At 29.7% G+C, this 9,484-nt stretch overlaps 1 protein-coding gene across 1 annotated transcript in view; it reads left to right on the top strand.

Annotated features, from left to right (window-relative positions):
• The window catches only part of LOC107066521 (elongation factor-like GTPase 1), a 71,217-nt gene that overhangs the window by 32,237 nt on the left and 29,496 nt on the right, over positions 1-9,484 (top strand). The window lies entirely within an intron of this gene.

Below are 9,484 nucleotides of genomic sequence, written 5' to 3'. Positions count from 1 at the left end.
AATAATTTATGTCCATCATCAGTGTGTTCACAGATATAACAGCTGTCGTGTCGTTGTTTGCTGCTTATCAATAATGAAAGATAGGCATAATAATAGGAATAAAATTTAAAAAACCGGATTTATCTTTTAAAAACTATTATTATAATCTTAACCAGTTAAGCGTGGCGATCTGTGCGCAGAGCGCGCTCCGGTGTGTGTCGCGATAATCAAGCGATGACGGATATAATCGTCAAACACAGAGTAAGTAGCGCTGTTGAAATATTGGGTCAAAAAGACGACTTTATTTCAGAAAACGACTAATTTTGTTAGTAATGTACACACAGTCTCTTAATATGAACATATATTTATACATAAAAAACGGAAAAATTAAAGAAAAAATCGAATATTTATAGAAGTTAAAAATTTAAACTGTTACTTTCGTGTGATATTCGCGAAAACAAAGAACAACGCATATGGCACTTTGCATGTTGGACACCAATACCGCGATTCTTTTCTAATCTTTTTTTTATAACAAACAGCGCATCTTCGCGAAGGATAATCAAAGATCCAGTGTTACTGCACTGTTTACGAATTAGCTCTTAGGAAGTTATGAATCCAACTTAAATTATTTATAATTTTTATTTACTTGTTTCACTTTATCTTGACCTCTAAACATTTTAAACATATTAAAATTTACGAATATAATTTAATTTTCGCCAAAATTACAATTTAAACATCAAATTGTAACAAACTTTTACGCATGACTGATATAATCGTCATGACACAAAATTCTGCCACATCTCCATGACGGATATAGTCGTCAAACACGCCTAACTGGTTAAAAAAAAATACTTTCGCGAAATATGTTTTTACGGAAGCAGTTGGTATACTAAATCACACAAACGAACATAATACAAAACAACCAACCAACACAGTATTGGTGGCACGCGTTTGCCTTATGGCAATATTTAAAACGATACTACGCGAAGATAAACGATTTCTCAATAAATCTTTCAATAATTTTCATGTTACCTCGTTTATAATAGAGGAATCTTCTTCCTCTTCTTCTTCTTCGACGACGACGACGATTATCTTCACTTGTTCAGGTTTCGAAGAAATATTTGCGGTTTGACGTTGTCACGCGTAGGTGAACACGCGAGGAATTGTTTGCGGTTTTGTCGTATAAGATAGATGGTAGGACGAATGTAGGATGATAAAATAAACCCCCATTGTCTTATAATATACGTAATTTAAAAAAAAAAAAAACTAAAAATTCCTATATAAACATAAGGGAAACCAGAAGAAAACAATATATATGATTTAATTATTCCTCTCAAATATTAGAAGTGAAATAATACGAACCAATTCAAATTATTAACCTTTGCTTACCACACCTCCCTGGAGTAACACGCTTACCGAACCCGGGTCCTTTGGACCTGGGCGATAAAAATTGTTATAAAAAATTAACTATTGCATAGATTTACTTCAACATTTTTTTGGGACTTCTGTAATACTTACTTAAAAAGACTATATAGATTTTATAGCTTTAAGAGGACGTTCCACCCAAAGCACCCAAAAAAAGGCTATTTTCGCGAATTTTTTCCAAGCAAACTATAAAAGATACCGATATAAAATTTGTGGGTTTGTTAAATGAAGTCTTAAATTGAATAAGAAAATTTTTTTTTGTTCATTTTATTTAATTTTTTATGATAAAAACAGTTGTAAAAAACACCTCAAAACTGTAGTGCTTTGGTAGCTCCATCAGAACTTGAGAACGGCTTACCTGAAACAAAAAAATCAAATGGTTTTATATTCTGTATGACTTCAGCTACAAAGTGACGCAAATATATGAAATTATATTAATAAATAAAAAAATGGTGGACAAATTACAAAAAACGTTATAAATGACCTTTTTTTTTTTTGTTGTTTTTGACAAAAAATTAATAGTAAAAATTAAAATTAAGAAAAGATTTTGCGTCACTTTGTTACAACTCATGTGTAGAATATGTGGATTAAATTTTATAAGAATCGGCTTAATGGTTGGCAAGATACGATGAAGCTAGTTTTTCAAAACGTTGTTTCGAGAAAAACGCGTTTAAAGTTTTTTTTTACTAAAAATCGTGAAAAATTCTTACCTAAACTTAATTTGCGATGCCTGGACCGTACAAAAGACCTTCTTCTTGTTCAAATTCTTCAATTTCTTCCAGCCTTGCCTTCTTCCACTTTGATCTGGCATCTTTTGAGCACTCAGAGTTTCGACGGTTCGCAGATTCGATACGTAGGTCGTCGTGTCTTTTAGCAAAGTCGATCGCTCCTGGCCCAAGTTTCATGCCCATCGTTTCCATTATCTTCATCACTGTTCGAAATCTTTTGTTGAAGATACATGCTGAATCTTTGCACGCAATTTCAACAACTTTTTTGCCGTTAAACACGTGTTTAGGTGCGATGTGCCTTAGATTTGAGGTACTTTCACCAGTCGATGGAACACTTAGAATGCTTCGGCTTGGCATCAGTCGAAATTTTGTGGTAGTATCCTGCCCAAATCTCGTTACGCATATCCTATGAAGAAATCAAATTTCTTCTGACTGCTAAGCCGTAGATCTCTGAGAGTTCTTTCATCAACTTGATTGTAAATTTTTAGTTTTGACTTCAGGAACTTTTTTCACAACAGGCGTTTTTCTCTTCACTACTGTTTTTGCTACGGTTCTTTTTTTCGGGGGTTCGACGTTTTTCTTTTCAATTTTCTTCTTTTGTATGAGAGCTTTTCTTGCCTTATTAGCGCGCTTAAAAATACGTTTTGCCACATGCAAAATACACTCTAACTTTTTAACAATGAAATCCTCACCGTATGGATGACAGTAAAGTAGCATTTTAAAAGTATTGGCGTCTCCGTAGCCGATATAAGAACCATACCGCACAGCAAATTTCTCTATTGAACAAGATAAGAGTCGGCCGTGCGCGCCGAACGCTCAGGAGAGCGGTCCGAGGTAGTAACGTTCAGGCAGCAAAAAAATGTAGTTAGGGACATCGGATCTTTTTGAAATTTCAACACAATATTTCTACATATATATACATTCGAAAAATGTAAAAAAGAAAATTAGATTTTTTCAAAATTGCAGAGTGGAACGTCCCCTTAAATTAAATTTAAATATGTTTAAAAAATTACCAAAGTTGAAAAATTGAGAAAAATGACTCTTTTTATTAAAAAATTCATAACATTTTAAATTCTCAATATTAAGGCCTAAAGATTTAGCTGAGTCTTGTACTAGTGCACTAGTACAAGAAAAAAAAATAATAGTTTAGTGGATCTTTCAAAAAGTATATTTATATTGAAGAATGATTGCCGAAAAAAAGATGAAAAAATGAATTACTCGTTTTCTTCAAAATACTCCATTATATCAGCTGTTGGAGTATTATATTTATTCAAAATCTTATTATTTTATTACATTTATATGAAATTAACATAAAATGAATGAAACATGTATAAAAATAGTATTTTTTTTTATTATATATCTTAACAATCGTTGCACATAGCGACAGAATGTTCGTGGCAAGCAGCGCCACGTGTTTATACTCTAACAAAATAGCTTATAGCGTGAATCGTATATCGTCGCTCCAATAAAAAATTATCGTTATTAAAATATTATATATTTGTTATAAAAAAATTAAACGTTACTAAAAATATATTATATACTTTTTTCTTCCATCTAAAGCCAAAATACATTAAAAAAAATTCATTCCAAAAAATAATTTTCAAATGTACTTACCATACTCCGGTACTTTGGACCCGGGCCATTTTTTCAACAGCTGCCAAAAGTATACTAAGGGCACTAACGTTACGCAAAACGGTCTGAAGGGTGGTTAAACTCTTCAACTATTGGGAAATGGTGTAGTAGACCAGCTATCATTTGCTTTAAGTACTTAAAATTGAGTTGCAAAAAAGGTCTGGGTCCTTTGGACCAAGAGTGGTAAGCAAAGGTTAAAAATAGTATGAATCAAAAGTTCGTGTGTTTTTTAAAATTAATATTTCACTTGCTTATATGCTTATATATAAAGTAATTTATATATAATTATATATTATTATATATAATATTTTTTTATTATTTATTATATATTACTTATTGCTTATATATAAAGTAATTTCATTGACTTAAAAAAACAAAACAAAAATTGCACTATCTGAAATAACATAATAATAAATCCAACGAACTTTTTGATTCAACATAATATATCGTTACTGTTGTTTACAGTTATAATTTAAAGGCGAGGAAAAAATTAATTAATTAAAAAAAAAAAGTAGGAAAAATATCTTGATAATTTATAGAGTTGTAAAATCTCTTTCTCTCATTTCTTTCCTGTATATTTTTCTTTTCTTTTTTTTTTTCATTTTTTTCTTTTTGAAAATAATATCTGTACTCGAAACGAGATCGAGGATGACTCGTTATCTCCTTTTGATTTCATTTTAACGCATCTGAACGTCCATATACAGGCTTGAGATTAATCGTGCTACTCTTCAATAAGTTTATGATTATCTATTTCCTCTTGGTGCAATCTCACGCGTGATGCACCAACAACTGCAACTGCAACAGCAGCAGTCGTTTTCACTCGACAGTGTACGATATTATATATATATATATATACTGGGATTTACTATTTCCTCCCCATTCAACCTACTGTTCTACATACGAACATACGAACCATTCCTCCGTTAAATTTTAATCCAAGCTCACCGAGATCTATTTTTTTTTTATTAGTTATTTTGCATTTTCTAGTTTCTTTTTATTTCTTTTTTTTTCTCTTTTTTTTTTTAACGCATATCGAATTAACGCAAACGTGCCTGTCTACCTGCTATTACTACTACTGCTAGTACTATTACTACTAATTACATGAATAAATTTCAATCTCTTATCTCGTGATTTTATTGAAATCATCTTGGTCACGCTTCCGATAACTTAATGATATGAAAATAAATTTTCTTTTAATTTCATCCGAGAAATGGAAAATCCTTTTTTTTCCTTTTAATTGAGGAAAAAGTGAAGGGAAACGAAATAAGAAAAATTAGAAATAATTTACTTTAAGTTGATTTTCTTTTTAATCTTCTTGAACTATTTATAAAATTTCAAATGAAATTACACATCTATTCCGTGGATTTATATTGTTAACTTTTTTTTCTTATGCGATTAACCGATCTTCCATATAAATTGAATACGTATATATATATTGTTATTAATTATAATAATAATAATATTATTATTTTATAATTTTAATTTGTCGTTTTTTTATTATCATTTAAGAGAAAAAAAATTGTCCATTAAATTTTCATATTAAAAAATATTTGAAGTTAATTAAATTATATATATCTTATTAATGTTTTCCGATATATACACAATTTTATATACAATAGATAAATCAACGATTATCCATTTAAATTTAATCCTTAATTTCTAAAGTAACAATAGGTGTGTATATTTCTAATGAAATGAATGAAATTCATGGAACGTTGAAAGTAGGAATGATGATATGCGTATACTTAATGATAAAAAAAAGAACAAACTATCTCACGTTAAACTTTCGCCCTCTTTTTCTTTTTCTTTTTTTTTTTAACACCTTTCTCGTTTCTTTTGTTTTCCAAAGGAAGACGTTGTAATATTGTAATAGCAAACTGAAAAAGATAAGATAACATAACGAGATCACTATACTACTATACCACCATCGCGTTAAACTAAAAGAAAAATAAGAAAAAGAGGAAGAAGATGAAAGATGAAAGATGAAAGATGAAAGAATAATAAGAGGAAGATCATTTCCCTCGAGCGGTGAAAGCTACTTTACTCGTTCATAATCATCCTATGCGAAATAATCATTTTAAACCCGGTACTACTACTACTGCTGGTTGATAGTGGTGATTTTGTTGTGTTCTGTTAGCAAGCAAAAGTGCATATAAAGTGTCTTCTTCTTTTCAAATCGAGACCGAGACAAAAAGGAAAGTCTCGACACGATTTCCCGTCGTAGATCTCGCGAATCGAATCTTTTTCAGCCTTGTCCTCGAATTACTATAACTTCTTCAAGGTCATCCTTCTTAAAGATCCTACCCGCTGTTACTATTATTTCAAGATAATCATAAATCTCATTTAAAAGAAAAAAAAGAAAAAGAGGAAAATAGAAAAAGAAAGTTAGGGATGATGATGAACATTGTGCACAATTTTATTGCAAATATGATTATTGAATAATTAGAAAAATGTATTAAGAATTAAAGTTAATACCCTCTTCCCCGCTACTTTTGTTTTTTTTTCTTATCGTGATTATTATAAAAAAATTTATCCAACACTAGGTACTATACTAAAATAATAATATACAAATAGTAATATGAATAATTTTCAAAGATCATTAATTTTTTCCCCAGTGTTTCAATCTGCGATTGATAATTATATCGTTATTAAAGTTTCTTTTATTGTTTAGAAAATAAAAATTATGAAATATTATATATTATAGTTAATCTTTTTAGTTAAAAAAATTATTTGAATTTATTTTATGATTTTCTCTTCTTTTTTTGTAAAAACATAAATCATTTTAATATAAAATAAATTATGAAATTAATTTTCTTTCTAATATTTTCACTCATTGTATAGTTCGTGGTCATAATTACCAATCCACGCACACAGACAGACACACACACAATATGTGTGTGCTACTAATATGAAGGAAGAAAATTAAATGACAATATAAAATGAATTTATTATTATATTATATGATTTAAAATTTACGCGAGTTCTCTCGATGAATTAAACAATAACAATAAAATAAATAAATGTAATTTTTAATTTTTTTTTTTTAATAAAGTAGTTTATTTCTAATCGATACAAAATACGCGGATAATCATATTTGAAAAACAACACGCAAGATTTATCCGCGGTAATAGAAAAAGAAAACAAAAATTTACCGAGAATTCCTCAGAAATATTATACCATAAGTTGAATCAAATAATCCGTAATTACGAATATTATGGTGAAGTAAAATAATCCCATAAACGATCATCATTAATACGATGAATTACTCTCTAAAGATTAATCTTAAAAACATTTCTGATTAGTTTACTTACGGCTACCGTTGGCTTCCTATTACAGCTGTTCTACTACTGCTACTTGTGTTTGTCTTCTAATACTGACAGTTGACCTTCGGCAAATGCATTCAGAATAATGATTATCATTTACCCATAACTCCACCCTTTCCAAGTTACACTCGGTAAACGTGTTAGACTCGTTCCTTTTCTCCCCTCCTCTTTTCTTTGCGTTCCAATCTTAATTCTTAAAAAAAAGAATAATAAAATTATCTTTTTCTCTTTAGCAGTGAGATAGGGGAGGGCTTTAGGGATGGAAGATTTTTTTAAGGGGGAGGGGGGATAGGTGAATTTAAATAATATGTATAATCATTGAAAATCTGAATTATTTCAACGAGTTAAAAAATTGATGGAAAGAAACCGAAACGGGATGAATTTTGTGAACAAAAACAAAATACATAAGAGAAAATGAGAATAAAAATAAGAATGAGAATAAGAGAGAAAAGAAATAGAGAAATTCCAATCCTCCTTTCTAACGATTTTCTTGCCTCCTTTTCTCGCTCACGATGGAATCTCGGTGAAGCGTAAAACCGTTGACGATGAAAATAAGAAACGTGGAAGCAGAGAAAGGCAATGGATGATGAGGGTAAGGTGGTGGTGAAGGAGGAGAAGGAGAATAAGAGAGCTCAACGCCATATAGATGCGAGTAAAATGATTCAGCGCCAATGAAATCTCTCTGCATTGATTTTAAACTAAACTGTCTTTTCATCGTCATTTGTTTATACAAAATATTATTTATTTATTTTTTTTTTTGCTTATTATTTTTAATTGTTGAAAACAAATGAATGTTTTAACAAAAGTTTTATTCAATTTATGATTGACGAATATTGTAAACGTTACGAATATACAATATATGAGAATATTTTTGTATTATCGTTTGATATTTGCGAAACAATTTATGTACGTATCATTTTTAAGAAAAAAAAGGTCAAAGTAAGGTAATTGATCGAATGGTGAGGTCAGTTAAAATAATTGTGAAACAAATTTTGAATGAAAATTATTAATGGTTGGTGTATTGATTGAAAATTGATAATTGTATTGTTAACATTATTAATATCGATGATTACTTTTTGATTTCTCTCTCTCTCTTTCTTTTTTTTTATCTCGTGAAGATACAAGATAAACATCGATTAAATCGATGATTCTTAAATTGTTTTCCATGGAACCCTGTGGAGGTTTTAGTAAATTTTTCTTTAGTTATATTTCATTAAATATAATATCATTTGTCGTATTTGAAAACTATAATGGCTGAATATTTAAATGAAAAATATTCCTTTATTAACGTATCGTAGATTTTTTTGATGTATATTTAATCTTCCATATTTGTACCGAGGAAACTTTTCGTAAAAAGATTTTTAACGCTCAAAACTTGAAAAGCATTAAATTGAATTAATTGAAAATTGAAATTTGATATAAAAGGAAATAAAGAATAAAATAATTCCGCCGTGCATCGATAAAACGAACGCTACGCGGAATTAATTAATTAGATTAATTAATTAGATAAGATCGATCGAACGAAGATGATAATACACATCCTCGTTCGTTGGCTTAAAATCATTTGCTGAGCTAGTCTTGATCCTTTTAAACTACCTACGTACTTAAAGGTTTCTTTTTTTTTTTTTCTAAACGTAAATGTTTTGATCGAACAAAATGATCGAGATTAGAGATCCTTAGGATTTTTTTTTATATCGTACAATTAAGTAACTGTATTTCTCGTTTTATTTATTTATTGTTTCTTCAGAGAAATCGTGTATATATCCAATAAATATTGTCATCAAAATATATTTTGTTTATATAAAAAAAAGAAAAAAAAATTTAAAAGGTCGAAGGAATGAGAGATAGATCAGAAAGAGGATCTTAACTATCTATCACTTTCATCTTGTTCGGTACGAAAACGGTTTGATCATAAGTAAGAGAATTTTTGTAACTACCCTTGGTTGGAAATTTATAAAAACAAAAAAACAACAGAAAGACAAAAGAAAAAAGAAAAAAATGTTCGATCAAAGGCGCGATAAAGGTGAATCACGTACGGGATTATCGTAAAGGCCGTCGTTATCTCATTATTTTCCGCGCTGAGTTACACAAAACGACGAGAGTCTTCAACATGGCGGCCATTAATGTACAGCTCTTTAAAAGGGGATAATATCGGGACTTGTATCCGGCGGATTAACGAGGGCCAGCACGAGATATTGTCGGCACTTTGCGGTCAAGAAAAAGTGTTGATACACGACGATAAATAGCGAACGACGATGATGAGTTTCGAAACATCTTCATTCTCTGCAAAGTAGTATCCTTTCTTTAATCTATAATGATTTAGTTTTATTTTGTCTTTTTTTGAAGTGAAAACTTTTTCAGAATTGAGGTGATTTTTTCACTTGCCTTTTTATTATT

Source organism: Polistes dominula, unplaced genomic scaffold (genome assembly GCF_049000335.1).
Source record: "Polistes dominula isolate Pdom_NZ unplaced genomic scaffold, Pdom_raw_medaka contig_24, whole genome shotgun sequence".
NCBI lineage: Eukaryota > Metazoa > Arthropoda > Insecta > Hymenoptera > Vespidae > Polistes > Polistes dominula.
This window is presented reverse-complemented; position numbering and strand designations above follow the sequence as displayed.